The following is a 19,781-nucleotide window of genomic DNA, read 5'->3' as shown; positions in this document are numbered from 1 at the left end:
GGACCACTCGGAGGAGGGGTTTTGTCAATCACATAAATCCCTCTAGGATTCTCAAATAGTTGAGCGGGAAGTTTCCCTTTATCTCTTTGAAGGAGTTGGTTCGTTGAAGTGGCTATTTGCCTCACTTGATTCTCAAGTTTAGCAATAGACTGAGTGTGGGAATGAACCATTTGGAGAGTGGGCTACAAAAATGACAAGAGTTGCTTGTTGGATTCCATCATTTACTTGTTTAGAGATTCCATCATTTGCTTGTTTGCAGCCAAAATTTCATCAGTTGGGAACGCAGGAGGTTGATTAGAGACATTTGGATTATACGGAGGACGGTAGCTTGACGAGGCCTGAAATGGCCTATTTTGTGGGGCTCGTTGCCTCCACGAGAAATTCGGATGATCTCTCCATCCCGGATTGTAAGTATTGGAATATGGATTATTTCCGGGCCTTGAGAACATCGCATTTACTTGCTCTGGATTGGGATTAGGAAATTGTTCCGTGTAGGACAATCTTCCGAGAGATGGAAAGGACTAGTGCATGATGCACACACCGTACTAGCTGAATTTTGAGACAATAAAGGAGATAGATGTGGTGCCATCAATTGATAAAATTTATGAGCTATGGCATCCACTTGAGATGATTCTTCCCTCATTGTCTTCGGTTGACAAGGGTTGGTGTTCTTGGCATTGGTTGAGGCTGGAGCCCTACGAGAATTGTGTTGCAATGAATTCTCACTCAGATTCTCTAGTAAGGTCCACTCCTCATCCGCACTTTTAGACATGAACATCCCTCCACATGATGAGTCAACCATGAATCTATGGGTGTCGGTCAAACCAGTATAGAAAGCTTGCACCAATTGCCATTTTGGAATTAGGTGGTGCGGACATTTCCTAAGGAGGTCTTGTAATCTTTCCCAAGTCTCATGGAGTTGTTCCCCATCGCTTTGTGAAAAGCTAAGAATAGAACGCCTCATTAGATTGGTCTTACTCACTGGATAATATTTTTTAAAAAATTCTTGTTGCGATTGAGCCCATGTAGTGATGGAATTTGCAGCAAGGGAGTTCAACTAATATTTTGCCCTATCTTTTAAGGAGAATGGGAAGAGATGCAAATGGAAAGCATTGTTAAGAAAGCCCCTCAGCTTGATGGTAGAACATATTTCGAGGAATTCATCAAGATGCTTATAGGGGTCCTCATTTTCAAAGCCATGAAAAGATGGAAGCATTTGGATGGTGCTAGATTTGATCTCATATTGGGCTGCCTCGATGTTTGGCATCACTATACAAGAGGGAGAAGCATAAGTGGTAGGGATGAAATGGTCCCGAAGAGTCATAGGAGCCACGTTTGGAATTTCAGCTCTATTATTATGGATTCCCTCATTTCTGACATCTCTAACATTTTCACCCTTTGTGTTTCAAGTTCTCTTATGCTAGTAGATTCCCTAAGGTTTCTTCTAAGAGTTCTTTCAAGTGAATTTATGTCAACTGGCGAGTCAAGCGTGGGTAAGGAAAGTGACCTACGGCCAAATATTAACAACACATAGCATAATCAAGACAACAATTCATCACCATCAACTCCACATACGATGTTTCCTTTCTCCTCAATTATCAATACAGAAATTAAATGGCCACGACAAGGACCGATGCTTGCAATATAGACAAACAAAAATAACCTCGACCTAAACTAAACACATGCAAGATATTCACAACTTTGAAACTAGAGTTTCAAAAACTTACCTGAAGTCGTCTAGACTTACAAATTTGCTACCTTTCCTCAGCAAGCCTTGAAAATCTAGAATCTCACAAACACTTAAAATGTCACAATGATCAAAACAACACAAGAAAATATTCACAAAACACAATATTGACAATCAAACCAAAGGTAATCCTAAAACCTCGGTTGCAAAACCTTTTGCAGTCCCCGGCAACGGCGCCAAAAATTGATCGGTATGACAATTATACATCAACGTTTACAATAGCACAAATCATTGTAAAATAGAGCTATTGGTCGGGTAAGCCGAACCACTGGGACTGCTAGTTTATGGTAACTAAGATATCTAGAATCACTTTTAGAATGATGAAAGGGTTTATAAAGTTTTATTGGTTTGTCACTAAAATTAAGAATTAAAATGCATAAAACATTAAAGTAAAGAGGTAAAGATAAATAAGAATGGACTAGGGAAGTGAATCCACCTTCAACCCTATACACATGCTAGATAAAGACTAAATTGGGGATAGACAATATATAATGGTCAAGAATTATATAGCAACACGTGATTGCCATATAATCATCAAGAAGTTCATTAAATCAAAAACAAGAATGAGCCATCAAAAGTTTATACATTTGAACTACCTAAACTAGGGTGTAGCATCAAGCATACTCTCTTAATCAAAAGATCATCAAGCCTTTAATCAAATTATAAAGCATATGAAACTAGGAATCATGCATAAACCATCAAAGGAAATACCTAAGCAATGGACTATCAAGTTTCTCTATTAACATGACATGAAAACCATTCACAGTCTTATTTCCATTGTCACCATGAAAATGCAAGCATTATGATTGAGATAAGAAACCATCAAAGACAAAATAATAACTTAAAACAATCATTTGTGTGCAATAAAATTCATTACATCAAGTAATATGCTCTAGATTATGAAAAGACCAAACTACACATCATTATCCCCAAAATAGAAGCTAATCTAAAACATGCTTATAAGGGAGGGCTTCATCACCTCCCTAGAGAAGGATTTAGTTACCTATAGGAACAAGGAATGAAGGAGAAGAAGCAAATCCACCCTCCATTTTTGTGCTCAAGCAAGCTAGTACCCAAAACCCTCAAGATCACTCTTTTCTCTCTCTAAAACTTAGTTAAAATGTGTGATATCTCACTAATAATGCCTCAAGGCTCTTATCTAGCCAAAAACCCCTCTCCTCACCCTCCATCACGAGCTCCAACCACTCCAAGGAAGTAGAACCACACAAAAATTGCAGAGGGAACAAGTTCAGCACAAAAATAGGAGCAGGTGGGCTGCTCTCTGCAGATCGGCAGGGGCCCGCGGGCTTTCATGGCGCGAGGGGGCTACTGGCATAAACTGCGGGCGCCCGCGGTGGAACGGCGGGGGCCCGCGAACCTGTGGCGGGGCCCCGCGAAATAAGGCAGTGGGTTGACACATTTGGCGGGCGCCCGCGGGGCCTTGTGACTGCATCACATCAACGCAGCTTCTCGTACCACTCTGAGCTGGTCCGTCGACACGATTACCATTATGAGCATTATGCCACGAACTCCACACATACAATGCCTCGAGAGGTTCGGTCCAGAAGATGGCTCCCTGGCAACAGTGCATCTATTTCAACAAGAGATTTGTCAAAACTGCTTCTTTAATCATATTTGGGGAAACCGACCTGAAACAAGGCAGAAATACACAAATAAAGTTAAACTATACATTATACTCCATTAATGGACTTAACTAATGCAAGTAAGGGTGCTTGAATATGTAATATTCGGCGCTTATCAGCTCCACACTATTGTGGAGCCGGCTCCTCTTTTGGAAATGCACAGTAAGTGCGTTTTGTTGTTTTTTCTGATTATAGGGGCTTAAATAAAATTAATAGAAAGTGATGTGGGGTTTTAAATGTTTAAAATTAACCTATTAAAACCTTAAAATAGTTAGTATATGCTCGTGTGTTAATATTAATGGACATCATGAATTTTTAAAGATTAATGTGCATGCTGTCTAGGAAGGAGGAAGTCTTAAATTTCTAGTTTGGTTAGCCAATTTTATGGACTGAAATGAAAGATATTTTAGGGATGTTGTATCAAAGATATTTATGATATATTTAAGTTCCACGAGGGTTGGTTGGGTTGTGGTTGTGGATGTCATGTAATTTAAATACATTGTTGCATGCTGTCAGGAGTGGATGAGCTTTTATTTGCCAGTTTGTTTGAACCAGTTTATTTGGGTAAGTATAAAATACCATTGGGGTTTTATATATTGTGCAGTGAGACTTCTTAGTTAACATATTATGTCAGGCACAGGTTTTAAGATGGAGGATTAAAAAGGACGTCATGTAATGAAACGATAATTTTCATACCGTCAGGGATTAAGGAGGATTTTCATTACTAGTCTTTGTTTTAATAATTTAAATGGACTAGTATGAGAATATGGTTAGGGATGTCTAGTATAATGTGCTCAGCTCATATTTCTGATAATCATTATATCATGTTGTGGAGGATAATTGCTGAACTGTTATATTTCTGTGTCTGTCAATTATATGGAAATGGATAGTTTAAATTGTTTACCACTATTTTAGCAATTTAAATGGATGTTTCGTGATTTTAATCATGTACTGTATGCATAATAGAATCTTGCTTATATCTGATTGCTATTATGTCGGACTCTGGATGTATTTGATATTCTAATGAATGTGCATCATTTGTGGATCATTTGCATTATATGTACCAGTATGGGACGGTGACATATCAGAGATGGATTAGATCAAAAAGCTAAGTCCTACCCCTTCATACATACAGAATGGATTAACTAAAACAGTTAACTCCTACATAGATGCATGTCATGTCAACTAAAACAGTTGAACGACATAACGGATATTTATTTTATCTTTCTGCACTAGGAAGGAATTGATATATATATACTTATGGTACCGTGATACGAGCTTGAGTCTCCTGATCACGGTTAGGGTGCATATATCGCCTAGGATTGATAACTAGGCCTGATGATGTTACCCTGGTTGTTCTACTTAGGTTGAGACGGATTATGTGGGCTGGTGAACGTCCTATAGTGTGTACTTATATCTATATAGACTACTTTAGCTATTTTTGAGCTATCTAGGATGTATCTGCGTATCGGGTTTATGTATGGATTGTAGTACTATGGAACTTGAATGTGGGCCTGACCCACCCTTATTTTTCAGGTGTTCGACAGTAGTAGGCTTAGAGCTTGTTCATGGTGATGCAAATACAGTCACTCACTCTTCTAACTAAATAAGATTTTCTTTCTAATTTTAGTTTTGGATTTTAATTCTGTAAAGTTTTATCATTTGGGATTATTAGAGGTCCACTAGTTGGATTCCCGAGTTGTACGAATTTGGAGGATTTAAATGATATTAATTTATTATTTAAAATTTGAGGTTTTTTTTATTTTAGATTTCTTCCAGCGTATTATTATTTTATTCTTAATTCAGTTTTTATACTTACTTGTTTACATATTGATTGTCTGATATCCCTCGGATATGTGCTCGGACTTGATCACCCGTGGCTCTAGAATCGATGGGTATCACAGAAAGTAACAGGTAATAATTCAATCTCCAAAAGTTCCACATGAACATAAATAAATTATTTGCATTAATCAAAATAAAAAGATATTGCAACACGATTATTTGTAAGAGCTGACAATTCAACAAGATGATATGCCAAAGTTGATTTACCTATCATGCAGCAAGTAGAATATATTGATCAACTAATAAAAATCATAAGGAATAATTTTAAATGCATAGAAAAAAAATTAAAAAGCAGGAAAAGCAATCATCAATACCTTCAAAGAATATTAGCAAATCAAATACGAGTTATCCCCTTCTTGATTGCTAATGCGATGGAAACCGGGACAAAGGCTGAAATATAGTGGTCACACTGTCAGCAATAGTAAGAACATAGCAAGTTCAGTGTTTACAAAAACAGAAATTTTTGGGTTTGATCTGAAATCAGCGACTGCTATATCAAAATGTAAGAGAAAAAAATCCAAGAAAGTGTTCCCAAATTATTATTTTTTATTGTTTTTAACCAACTTGAAAGGACAGACCTGTTCACATTGACTTATAAAAATGGGGCGAAGATAAAGAGAAATTATAAATGTAATGTAACTTCTTTTCTTTTCTTTTTCAGATATAAAGCACGGAATAATGAAATTGCTTGCCTGCATAAAAGTGATATACTACCCTGATATGGCACCAACTTTTTTTTGGACTGAATGAGTTGTCGTGGCATTATAAAGAAATTTAAATGACTTTGAACTGTGGAAGCTAGTTGAGAGTTTCAATTTCAAAACCACCATTTATCTGATGCAATTTTCCTGCATTAAGCTTTGTGAAATTCTTACCCATATGAAATCAATTCACATAAATGACCCTTAATATTCATATATCGTAAACCTTCAAACTGTTACTATTACGGAGTTTTTTTTTTTTGTTTTTTTTTTAATTTAGGACATAATTGTACAATAACAACATAAATAAGTAATGGGCACAATCAAGAAGCAAAAGAGGCATCAATTTAGGGAAATATGTGTAAATTTGTCATAAAGATGTTTTGGCCAAGGGGATGACAACCAATGAACAAAATAGTAATAAGAGTATTTAAAAAAAAAAAAAATTAAAAAACTGCTTAAGTTATAACTAAAAGGACTGAAAATTGCAAAATGACATAATTTTATGGAGGATTTGGCCCCTAAAATAGAGCTGCAAGTAAGAAAAAAGATGTACAGATAGGTTTAAGCTTCCTTGAGCTGGCTTTAGGTGAGTTTTAGCAAATATACAAGGGAAGGTATAAATTCAATCGAATATAGGAGAGGTGAACCAAATAACAAATCAAAAAGACAAAAAAATAAAAAGGAAAAAGGAAATTTGGGTTCCCAATATTAATATAAAATCAGTGATTAGACAAGTTTATGCAGGCATCCAGAAAATTATGAAATCTAATTCCAGTCAAAATGGAGTATCTGGAAGATAAATGTGGCAAAACAGCCCAAGGAAAGAAGAAGTCTAATCATTATTAGCTTAGTCATATCATCATACTCATTAATGTTGAAGCTTCTTGAACAACATATATCTAGAATAATTGTCAAAGATTAGAACAATTTAACCAACTAATGTGTCTATCATGCCATGGATTGCGATATTGTGGGTAGTACCAAAGAATTGCGTTCCAAATCAGGGCACGATGAGAAGTCAAATTAAACTTTCAGATCACCAAATTCCCCAAAAAAAAAAAACAAAAAAAAATAAAGAAAAGTAAAGAAAAATTTCAAAGTCCAAAACAAAAAAGTTCAAACAATCAAACATAGGAAGTTAGGAGCACACCTTATTTAGACTTCAAAAAGCTGTAAGGAGGAGGTAAAGAGCTATCCAAGGTTTTCACGATGTCCAGTGGTCGGGGGCAAGGAGCTTGGGCTTTCGCGAAGAGAGTCGTCTTCCGACTCTGCACAAACAAAGCTAAGGCACGTTGACAAATATGGTAAATTCATAATTTAAATTAAAAAAAAAAAAATACACAGGTAATCAAAATCAGAAGGCGAACAGTTACTAACCTAAAAACATTCTCGTCCGATCTGTTAGTGTAGACGAGGTTTTGGAAACCCCCAAGGACGACTCTTTCTCTCTCTGTGTGCGTAGTAGCAATGACTTTATCCCTCTAAACCAAGCCACCAGTTTTGGAACACTGACCGGTGATAGAAGGAGAGAGAGCTGTGATGATCGGTGATGGAAGGGCGAGACTAGTGACAGAAGGGCAACAGAGCTCTGATGGAAGGAGAGAGAGCGGCTGAAGGTGTTAGGGCTATTGTAAAATGAAATGGGAAAGTGGAATTCAATGTAATTAATTGGCTCCCAAAAACGTCGTAGTTTAGGGCCCAAAATCAACGGAGGGAAAAAAATAGTGGGAGGTAAAAGAAAAAATGAGGGAAGGGAAAAAGCGAGATGGAGGGCTATTGACACTGTACTAACCACCATATACCAGCGCTCCTACAAAGAGCGCTAGTACTAAAAACCCTATACCAGCACTCCAAAAAAAGCGTTGGTACTAAAAACCCTATACCAGCGCTCTTAACAAGAGCGCAGGTACTAAAAACCTTATACCAGCGCTCCATAAAAAAGCGCTGGTACTAAAAACCCTATACCAGCCCTCCTAACAAGAGCGTTGGTACTAAAAACCTATACCACCATATACCAGCGCTCCTAGAAAGAACGCTGGTAATAGTACACCTATACCAGCGTTTTTTTAAAGAGCGCTGGTAAAACCCAAATATGTTGTAGTGATTCTAGGACCTTTATCTATCTTATTTTTTCGTTTTAGACTAATTTCGTGCTATTTCCCTTTTTAGGTCAATAATGTTAAAACGTGCTAAAAATGGTTTCTTAAGGCCTTTTTGGAGTCAAACTAAGTCTTGGAGAGAATCTGGAGCAAAATGAGGTTGAATTGGAGCAAAAAGGAGGCTGATACTGAAAACAGCCAAGTGAGATAGATCGCAGAAAAGTAAGATCGATCAGAGTTGGATCGATCAAACCCAGATCGATCAAAAGTTGGATCGATCGAACAAATTCTGATCGATCGAAGAAAAGTTTGATCGATCAAAAATGTGCTGGCAGTGAGCTGTCTAATTCCCGAGTGCGCCAATTTTTACCTACCACATAGTTGCGGGATTAGATATTTTTGGGCTATATTTTTTACTTAGTGACTTAGAAAAGGACCTTGTATTTAAAGAGAATTGAACCATTTTGTAAGAGAGCTTTTTATCATTTTACTTTTACATTGTAATTTTAGTTTCTCTTTCTAGAAAAATAAGAGATTAGGGTTAGAAAAAAAGAGGAAAGTGGAGGCACATCTCAAGAACACATCTCTAGATCCATTCACACACACTCTCTCTCTAGAGCTTCAAAGAAGAAGAAGAAGAAGATGGAGACATGTTTGGAGCTTGCCCTTGAGGGTTTCATGACCACATCCACCTCCTCCATGATTGGCTAGATCTACACTAAGGGCTTGGATGAGCCCTAAGTCTTGTGTAATCTAAACCCTTGTATTTCTATTTTTGGGGATTTATATATATATTGTTGTGATTAGTGTTCTAGCCTTATGAATTTAATGAATCTTGGTATATATTTATGATTTCTATGGTTTAATTCTTCCTATTAATTCTCTAGTTTATTTACATGTCTATCTGTGATTAAATTGGGAATTATGTCTCACATGATTCATATGGTTTAATTCTTCATATTGATTCTCTTTGTGATTACATGTTGTCTTATGTGTGATTATTTGAGAATTGATCTCTACACTAGTTTTTCTATATTAATTGCATGTCTATGTGTGGTTAATTGAGAATCTAGTGATGGCTAGACATGGGTTTTCATTATATGGGTTTGTCAATTAATTTGATGGATTATTCTTATGCTTGATGGGTTGTTCTACAATTTAATTCATGATTGTAGGTAGGTAGACAATCTATACTTGATTTGATATTCCATAGCTTATTATTGCAAATTCCATGATTCTCTAGATGATGTGTGCTACAATTGTGACTAGTTTGATGGGTCATACTTAGAGTTGATGGGTTGTTCTACACTTAGTTTATTTGTTGGTTAGGTAGACAATTGGTTTGATGGTACATGCTTAATATTACAATTGGTAGTCACATTTTATTCACAACAATGTATTCCCCATTAATGGAAAGCAAGTGGTTAATTACATGAGCTTAGTGGTGATTCCAACACCCTAAATCCTCTCTTCACATCTCTTAAATCTTTATCTCTCACTAGTTTACTTTAATTGCATTTTAATTTAATTATTTTCTAGAGTAATCAACCAACCAACCACTCTTTGCAATCTTGTGATACGCTAGAGTCGAAGTTAAATTCCAACACGTATAATCTCTATGGACGATCCCTACTCACTATACTTCATTAGTTGTAGTAGTGGTTTTTATAAATGTAAATTTGACTAGAAAGGTTTCCAAAACCACATTTATATTTTGACCTTGCGAAGCGACCTCTCGCATTAAAAAGTCCATTTTCTAAACACATAGGAAGGGGCTCGTCACTTCCCAAATTCAAAAACCCCGGTTCACCCATTACATCTTGCACTATAGGTGACCATGTCATTAATCGGGCTCTTTTGGATTTAGGGACAAGTGTAAATCTTCTTCCCTACTCGGTATATATCCAATTGGGCTTGGGCGATCTAAAGCCAACGTTAGTAGTTTTGCAACTAGCCAACAGATCTATCAAAAAGCCTTAGGGTATAATTGAAGATGTTTTTATTAAGATTGACAAATTCTTCTTCACAGTCAATTTCGTAGTCATTGATACGAAACCGCTTCCCAATCCAAAGAGCCAAATACCCGTTATCCTTGGCCGTCCTTTCTTGGCTACCGCTAATACCAACATCAATACTAGGATGGGGATAATGAAGATTTCTTTTAGCCACATGAAGGTGAAGTTGAATATTTTTAATCCAACCCCTAATGCAATGGACAAACCTGAAGAGATTTTTGTTGTGGAAAAAAGTTTTGAAAGCAAAATTGACAAAAATGAGTTAGCTCCTTGTGTTGAAAAATCAAATGCTTTGCCTTTGAATGAATTTTCAAAAGATGTTGTCTTGAATTCCAATGTTGAAAGGGGATGAAAGCCCAAAAGTTTCTTTGATCAAAAGTCATCAAGTGTACTTGAATCAAACCCAACAATTTCCTTAGGGAATGATTTGTTAGGAGGGATTCGAAGTTCAATTCACCCCGTTGAGAAGGGGATGTCTAACAACATCTTTGAACCGGGCTAAAAGAACCCAACATCTTGCTAGAGACGTTAAATACTAATACTTCATAAGGTTTTCTGACCCTATTCCTCCCTTATTTCTTGTTTTGTTCTTTTCTGCGTCGTCTAGATATGTTTCGAGTTGATCATTTAAGTATTTGGGCAGTTTCATGCATTTCCTGCACTTTCAGTATCATCTTCGATCGATCGAAGACCTCTCTTCGATCGATCGAATTCTGCAGAGGCCCATTTTGCCTTGGAAATTGCTCTCAGGATCTCATCATTTCAATCGATTGAAGTACATCTGGATCAATCAAAGCTCTTAAAATCAAGTTGTTCATTTTCCATTCTATCGATCAAAGTACCTTTGTAAGTGTTCTATCAATCAAGATTACATCTTTTCAAATTGCGAGAAAACTGTTTTGGCCGTTGGCCTTCCAAAAATCTTAATTTTTTATTATTTTTTCTCTCTCTCTCTTCTCATTTTTCTTTTCTTTTTCTTTTTCTCTTAACTCTCGGCCTCCCCTCTCTTCCTCTTTCCCTCAACTTCCGACGAAGCATCAATTCCACCATCCCTCCCTCTCTCAACCTCCGGCGAGCCCCAAAAAAAAGCCCAAAGTCATCGCCATCCATTGATTCCGGCACGAAGCTTTTGTCTTTCGGCAAAGCTCGAGCCTTCCCTTCATCTCCTCCCTCTAATCTCTCTCGGAAGCTCTCACATCACTCTTCTCCCGCCGATTTGGGCCAAGAAGAAGCCGAATCATCTCTAGCGACTTTCTGCAATTTCCGGCCAGCTCCCCGGCGAGACTCCGGTTGTCACTTCCGGCCACGGTTAGGCCGGATTTCTTGAGTTAATTCTGAATCTCTCCATTTCCATCTCCTCTTCTCATTTCCGAACTGGGTATGTAAAAATTCATTTTTTTATTTTAATTTTCTTTTTATTTTTGCATTTTTCAATTTTATTTTTATCTTTCTATGAATATATTTTTGTATATAAATACTTGTTCAATCAAGAAATGGAAATCAGAAAATAAAAATTAATAAATAAATAAAATAAAATTTTCAAAAAATTGGAAATAAGAAAATAAAGAGAATGGACTAAAATTGGACTGTGACCCTTATACTGTGAATGGGTTGTGCCTATTTTGTGAATGGAGTATGGGTATAATTCGTTGAGAAGAAGGAGAATGGGCAAAATTTAATGTGGATTGTGTTGTGGGCTGTGTCCCTTTTGCTTTGTTGAATGGAGTTTTAGACTTTGACTTTATTGAGTTATGAATGTCTAATGGAGTTTGATTTTGATTGATTGTGTATATGCATGTTATTGTGCCTTTGTTGAAATTTTTTGTAGCATGCATATTTAAGAGGAACTAATACCAAAATTTTGCAAAAATAAAATTAAATTTTGGTTTTAAATTCTTTAATAACACTTTGTTTATTTTTTTCACTAGAATTGAAATGAAAATTGGAAAAGAGATTTAAAGTTAAATGTTGGAATTGAAAAAGAAAAATAACAAGTCTTTGGAAAGTGTTTTGAGATTTCAACTTGTAAATGGAATTTGAAGTTTGTTGCCATGGAATTTTGAAGTATGAAATTGGAATGTTTGCTTTGTAATTTGAAATGGAAGCTTGATTGTCAAAATGGCTTTGATTTTAAAAGAATTAAATTGAAGTTGTTAACTTTTTGAACTTGAAAAATTCTTGAAATTTTTGAAGTTGTAATGGCATTTGAAGTTAAATATTGATGAGCATGATTCCCAACTTGTTTCATTTGTTTGTATTGAGTATGAAATGCATGGATGTTGTTTGTTACTAAGTTGTTTTAAATGCATAAAAGCATGACTTGAGTTGAAACTCGTGTTTTTGAACTTGAAAATGCAAAGTTATAATAAAATGCATAAATTTGATTTCAAATGGAACATTTTGAAAGTTTTTTATCTTAAATTGATTATTACTCATGGTTAAGGTGCATTGTTTTGGCAAATTGATTCTTGAATGCCTAAATGCCTTTGTGATCACATTTCTTAGTTTCCAAAATGTAAAAAGAAATTTTTGAACTTTGTTTTGAAAATGAAAAGTCGAGTTGTTTAATTCCTTCCTTTGTTGAATATTTAATGCACAATTCTTATTATGATGCTTATCTATAATGCATGTGAATGTTTGGACCTTAAAGTTTTCAAAAATTTCAAATTTGCCCCAAAAGTGTTGAAAATTTCCAAAATAGACCAAAATGCCCTTAAACAAGTTGAAACTTGTTCCGTTTGTTTCCTTTTAATCCAAATGCATGTGCTAAGTGCTATTGAACTTGTTTGTGCTAAATTCTTGATTCTTGCCATGTTAGGGTATAAGTTTGATATCTGTTGAGCTCAATTGTTATGATTTTGAACTTTATTTAAAAATGTGTTGAAATTGACTCTCTAAACCAAACTTTTTGAAGTCCAATGTCTAATATTGCTTGATAAGCTTGAAACTTGTCAAATGTAATCTTCTTTGAATAATTGTGTGCATTTTGGAATAATTTGCAACTTGTTGCTTATATGTACACATTTTGCACATACTTTTGTCACATTGATGGTTTTGAAAGTTTTTGTGCATCTTTTGAATAAATCTTTTTAACGTTGATCTTTGAATAAGTTTGGGAGAAGAAAATAAATGTTTAGAGTTCAAAATACATATTTAGGATGTCATTGTTGTTTTTTGGCCTTAGTATCTATTTTTGAGCTTATTTTGAATTTTAAAATGCAATTTAAGTAAGTTTGGGAGTATGTTGTTTTGTTTTGGAAAGTTGATCTTTTAAAATGCCATTTGCTTGATTATATACATGTAATCCATTTCTGAAAAGCTAGTAAGGCATTGAGACCAAGGTTAATTGCCGATCATGATTTTGATTCAAAAAAGAGTAAGTTTCTTGTTATTCTCAATCTTTGACCATTCTTCGCTTCATTTAAGCTTTAAATGGGGTCGCGAGCCATAAGCGATCAATTTTCTGCTTATATATTGCTTAGAGGGGGTCACGAGCCATGAGTGATTATAGGATTTTGATTTTGTTGAAATGGAGTACGAGATATTTTTGAGACTGGAGTTTAACTTTGTTATTTGTGCATCATTCAGATACATGCCATATAGTTGCATACCATATCCGGATTCATTTTTGAACTTGTGTATCATAACATGCTTAGGATTGAAGTGTTTTGCAACCATACAATTCACTTAGTCTTTATTTCATGATATACATACTTCTTGAGTTCTAGGTAGACAGTCGCCATGATCATATTCTCCATGTTATCCTGCTTATTCGATTGGTCTTAAATGTTGAATTGGTAGACATTTTTGCTTAGGAATTGATACAATGTCATCCGAGGGTCTACTTACCATGAAATTATAAAATCTTCTTGAGTTTTAGGTTTGTTAATGCACGTTACATACTTTATGCACATTACATCCTATACTTATCCTTTTGATCCCATTTTTGCTAAATTGTTTCTGCCCTATATGCTATCATTACATTATTTTGTGTATCTGAGACTGTTTGTTATGTCATGATCTATTCTTGTCTTGTTGAAGCATGTTGAATGATATTCTTGAAGCTTTCCTGATCACTTCTTACACAAGCATGGTCCTATATGTCTATTTTCTGTTTCTACTTGATTTAGGCATGCTTTGTGTTTTCTTATCAGATGTTTACCTCATTTTATACCCATGTACTGATTTCTATACTTGTTGTTTTTGCAGATGTAGCGTAGGCAAAAGACTCTTGCCCGAAAGCGAGTAGCCAGAGCTCCACAGCCTCCTCCATCTCCAGCGGAGGAGTCATCTTCATTATCTGAGGATACTGCATCTGCATCTTCTAAGCCATCTTTCATGGAGGCACATGGTCCCATTATCAGGGCAGTACCTTTTCTCTCTTTCTCCAGCAGGAAATTAGAACCGAAATTCAGATTCGACAGAGAGTTATTTGTTAGGTTAAAACAGACACAATGGTCTTTTGATGATCTCACCCGTAGGGGCATCGATGATATCATAACTCCGGCAGACACTATAGTCTATCCTCGGTTGGTTGCTCTATTTTTCCAGCACCTCCAGATGGATAAGGATGACCGTCAATTGATACATACGATTATAGATGGTCAGGACATTGATATTTTTATCCCTACAATTGCTGCAGCCTGCCGATGCCCCTATCTATCACCATTGGTCGCTGACTCTGAGGATCTATTGTACCCCATCATTCCAACTTACCCTGCAGAGATGACCATGGTTGATACACTTTCTCCACAGGTTGCTTTCGAAAGAAATATTGCAGACCAGGTTAATATTGATCCCCGCTACTGGTTCTTTGATTCTGTGTTGCATTTCAATGCATTTTCTTTAAGCCATGGTACATAGAGGCGAGAGGGGGTTCTACAAGCTCCATATTGTTTGAGTCAGGGCTGCTAGATATCCATTCCTGTTCTCATCTAGGAGAATCTGATCTTCAAACATAATTACAAAGCTGATGTTTGGCCATTACCATTTGGCCATCTGATTACATAACTATTGATTGACCAGGGCTATTCCTTTGACCCAGCTGAGATCCCATAGAGTACAGAACAGGGAGAAAAGAGGGTTTATGACAAAAAGCAGTGGACCAAGACTTACAATGCTTGCCTGAAAAACAAAAAGAATAGAAAGCAAAAAAGGGAGCGAGCTCAGCAGAGAGCCGAGGAGGAGGCAGCAGAGGGATCCCAGGGATTACCTCCTTCCTACAGACCTAAACAGAGGCATCGTACTACTACTTCCACATCCACGTCACAACCGGGTACACCTCTTCCTCCCTATCCATCTCAGCAGGCCGACCCCTAACATGTCCCTCACACAGAGCTGATGCCACAGGCCAACACTCGCTCCCATCATGCCAGTTCAAATTTCAGCCACATAGCTGACCTGACTCGGCTACATTTAGATTTTACTTCTTTCAGAGCTGACATGACAGAGTGGCATGCTGACATGACGAGGCGGCACGATGATTTAGCGAGGCGGCATGATGACTTAGCCAGGCAATCTGACGATCTGACTAGAGCTGCAATGGATGCGAGGAGAGACATTTCAAACTTGTGGATAGACATTCAGACGTCTCTCACTTGACATAGCCAGGAGATGTCAGATATGCTCTAGATCATTGCTGACATGTTTGTACTGGATGCTGCACCATGATTCCACTATTTTCTCCATTTCTATTACTTATTTCTTGCCCTACTACATTTTGATACTATGATATTTCTGGGATAGTTTTGCACTGTTTTAAAATATTTACATTGATATTTCTGCATATTTGCACTGTTTGGATGCTTTACACATGGTTTTTGGATATTGTTTTGGACTTATTTGCATCTATGGATTTTTGGGATTTATGATATCATCAATTTTGGTTTTGGATATTTTGAGCTTTATATTGCTATATGCCATGGTCTTATGCCCAGTTCTCTATTTCACCTCTAATTTATATCATCGATGTATATACTTTGACAGCTTCTAGTGTGATCATTTTCAGACAGGTTTTCAGAATCTAAGTTTGGGGGTGCGCCTTCCAATGCTAAGCTTCCATTGCCGGGTCCTATTTGTTATAGCAATTTGGTATAGTACTTTTTCCATTATCTGTTGCTTCTTTGTACATTGAGGACAATGCACAAATTAAGTTTGGGGGTGTGTTAGCATATTTTGACATATCACACTTAGTTTTTATGCATGTGATATGATTTGAGAGTTTTACCTATGATTTTGATCTTTTGAGGATAATGATACTTAGAATTTAAAAATTGCTTGACTTGAGAGTCTAATACTCCTTGTATGCCTTGTGAATGCCATTTAGGGGTAAATATTTTAAAAGATTGACATCTTGCTTGCATTTGCAATCCACATCAACTTGATTTTGCGATTGTTTTAAGATTCACTCTAGGATTCTACACTAGCATAGGCACATACTAGCATTCATCTATGGGGTACATGCTTTGTTGATTATTGATTTGGTTATATCCTAATTGAGCTAGTAGTGCTTTGAAAGTTTTCATTCTTAACAAAGATGGATAACAAACCTTTTTTACTAAGTAGTCAGGATTCTAGCCTCATCAAGCATTGAATTTCTCACGCTAGAAGGTGGAGGGCCCAAACTCTAGGTTTAAATAAAAAATAAATAAAAAATTTGCAAAAGCAAATAAAGTAAGGACTCCTTACCTTTGGTAAGAAAGTAGGAAATAATTAGATTGAGATTATTTTGATTTGTAACCTAGTTGATTTGAGCTTGTAAGTCCTTAGGGGTGTCCCTACACCAAGTGCCTTAAAGTCATCCGGTTTGGGAGTCATTGACCTAACGCTTGCCTCATGAATCTTCTAAAAAACTTAAGAGATCACTACATTGTACCATGCTTTCATCTTTAATCCTATAAATAATAATAATAATAAATATAATTTCGAGTAAAAAGAATAAGTGCACCTAGTTGAATAAAACTTTAATAAAAGGTTCATTCTTTGTCTTAATGATCGGTACTAGATTTGTGTGCTAGCTTGAGTCCGGTTGTGACCATTTCATTCGTTGGCTAAGATAGCAACATATTTGATGTCAGTTCATTTTAAAAGGATTCTAGAGTTGTTTTGATTTGCATAATCATTCTCTTGATGTATGGAGGAACATATTTGCTTGCATGTTGTTGAAATTTTGGAGAGTTGCTTGGAAATGGTTGAAAAATTGCATACTTGATGTAATTTTTTCCCAATGCTTGTTTTGTATGTTGGTGCCTCTTTAGTGAGAAAGAGCTTAATGTTTGCGGGTATCATTTCTGAAACCTTCACAAGACTTCACTCATCTACTAAAGGTAACCTCGGGGTTTAAAAGGCTTGTTGCATATGCTAAATGTAATCGTGTTCCATACGAAAGTAGTGTTATCCTTTCATTACTTTCTAGTTCGTAGTTGTATAGTTGTTTATTTCTTTCTTTTCTTTATAGTTCATTGCTAGGGACTAGTAATATCTAAGTTTGGGGGTGTGATAAGTGCTCAAATATGATGTATTTTAGCACCTAAGACAGTGATGCATTTTACCCTTAATTAGTCCATTCATCTATCTTACTTTCCCATTTTAGTTCTAATTTATGTTTTTGTCTATTTCAGGTCAATAAGGTTCAAACAGGCTAAAAATAGCCTTTTAGCTCCTTTTTGGAGTCAAGAAGAAAATTAAAAAAAAAAAAAAAAAAAAAAAAAAAAAAAAAAACGGTGCTAGCTGAATGGATAAGGTTTCCAGTTATCAAAATTTCTTTGCCACGTTATCTTTGATCAATCAAACCTAGCTTGGATCGATCGAAGACCCTATTGGCAATGAGCTGTCAAATTTACGAACGCGTTCGAACTCTACCAACTTTTGTAGCAGCGAGTTTGCACTAATCAAAGGCCTATTTTTGTCTTGTTGCCTACTCAAAAAGGCTTGTATTAAAATCAAATGAAACCAATTGTATAAGGTTGCTAATTTTGGTTCCCAATTATTCCAACTTTTAGACATAGCTATTGGATATTTTTTTCTCTCTAAAATTAAGGTTTTTGGAGCAAAGCAAAGAGGAAGAAGATGGTGCCTACATTGAAAATAGCCCTTGAGGGTTGGATCACACCAACCATGAATGGCTAAATCCCGGGGCTAGAGATAGCCCCTAGGCTTACTTCATAAACTTAGTATTTGTAGTTTTTGGGGATTTATGTTGTAAATAATGCTTTGACGATGAATATATACAGATCTTGAGTTTTTACATGATTTGTAAAGATTAATTCTTCCAATTGATCTTTTATTTCTATCCATATGTTTACGTATGCTAAAATGAATGGTCATGTGCTTACACTAGATTTTATGAGTTTGATGCATGTCTATGTGTGTTAGAATTGTAAATCTAGTGATGGTCAAGGCATGGAGCTCAATTGATTACTCTTGTGGTTTATTTGATGTATTATGCTTATTTCTTTATGGATTGTGCTACCTTCTTAGCTTAATTAGTTTAATTTCCTTGTCATTAGTCTAGTTGTAGTGTGGTTGCTTTAAATTCCTAGATAGGTAGATAATCCATTCTTAATGTTTGATGATACATGCTTATGAGTGCAAGTAGTACATTTCTCTAGATTTTTGTTTGTGCATTAATTGTGGGTTTATTGAATGGTTAATGGCTTAGTTTGATAGGTTGTGCTACTCACTAGATTGATTAGATAATTTATGCTTAATTTGTCATCCATGTTTAGTATTTCAATTAATGACACACATACACACACACACTTCATTTAAAACATGGAATCCCCCTAAATTGACAAATGTTAAATATTTAGTGAAGTGAAGCTTAGTGGTGAACTCTATGCCCCAAGACTTTTCTCTCATTCTCTACACCTTAACCTCTAGATTGTTCTTAATTTATATGTTTTTAATTGAATCATTAGCTTAATTTAACCAACCAAACCCTTCTCATGATCATTCGACCTATTAATCAAATATTGATTCCGTAGTATCTTGCAAATCCCTTGGGACGATCCCTACTTACTCTTGCTACGTTAGTAGTATAAATAGTAGTGGTTTTTATAAATTCAAATTTGACCGAAAAGGCTTTAATTGAACCACACTCACAACATCAATTTGGCATATGCAAGCGACAGCCTCGTCAGAGAGAAAACTATTAGTGTAGCCTTTACACCACAAAGAGTGCAAAGCTCACTCGCCTTCTTGAAAGGCCCTGATCAACGTTTTGAGATGGTGACCTGCAAATGATTTTTGATCTCTATTCTTGCCATTTTGATCTTTTGGTGACCCATACTAGGCTTATTTGCCATATCTAAAACTGTAAGAAAATACCTCCTGCAAGTTAGACAAACCAAAATTTTGCTTATTTTTCAAGGTTCAGTATGGAGAAACATATGCAATTTAAAGGGGCTTGGAATTTACTATCAAAGTTGACCAAACTAATTGTTGTTAGGACTTTCAATTTCAATCTCTTATTTTATATAATTAATCACTAATTTGGGAGTTGAAAATCTTATCCTCTTAATACAGTATATATTTTGAAATCAATTTCTCTTAGTTGGCCATTGACTTGAATGTCAATGTCATTTTCAGTAACTGCACATGTTATTCTAGTGTGAACTAATTTGGCAATTGCTAGTTCTAATGAAATTCAAAGGTTAATTGGAAAGGTATTATCAAAGAATAATTAGAAATGTATTGCGATTGTATGGGAAATTATTGGGAAAAGTATAAGA

At 35.8% G+C, this 19,781-nt stretch overlaps 1 long non-coding RNA gene and 1 pseudogene across 1 annotated transcript; both read right to left on the bottom strand.

Moving 5' to 3' along the window:
- The window catches only part of LOC132309262 (agamous-like MADS-box protein AGL62), an 84,008-nt pseudogene extending 64,653 nt beyond the window's left edge, over positions 1-19,355 (bottom strand).
- Positions 2,617-7,723, bottom strand: LOC132306439 (uncharacterized). Its single transcript, XR_009481995.1, has 3 exons — positions 7,087-7,723; positions 5,547-5,622; positions 2,617-3,396 (listed from the first exon to the last, which is right to left on the bottom strand). It is a non-coding gene; the product is annotated as an uncharacterized LOC132306439 (long non-coding RNA).
- Positions 19,356-19,781: the final 426 nt, after the last annotated feature.

This window comes from Cornus florida, unplaced genomic scaffold, assembly GCF_030987335.1.
Source record: "Cornus florida cultivar Cherokee Brave unplaced genomic scaffold, ASM3098733v1 CherokeeBrave_3.0.0_Hap2_Chr05, whole genome shotgun sequence".
Taxonomy (NCBI): domain Eukaryota; kingdom Viridiplantae; phylum Streptophyta; class Magnoliopsida; order Cornales; family Cornaceae; genus Cornus; species Cornus florida.
Note: the sequence above shows the minus strand (reverse complement) of the source record. Positions and strands in the feature narration are given on the sequence as shown.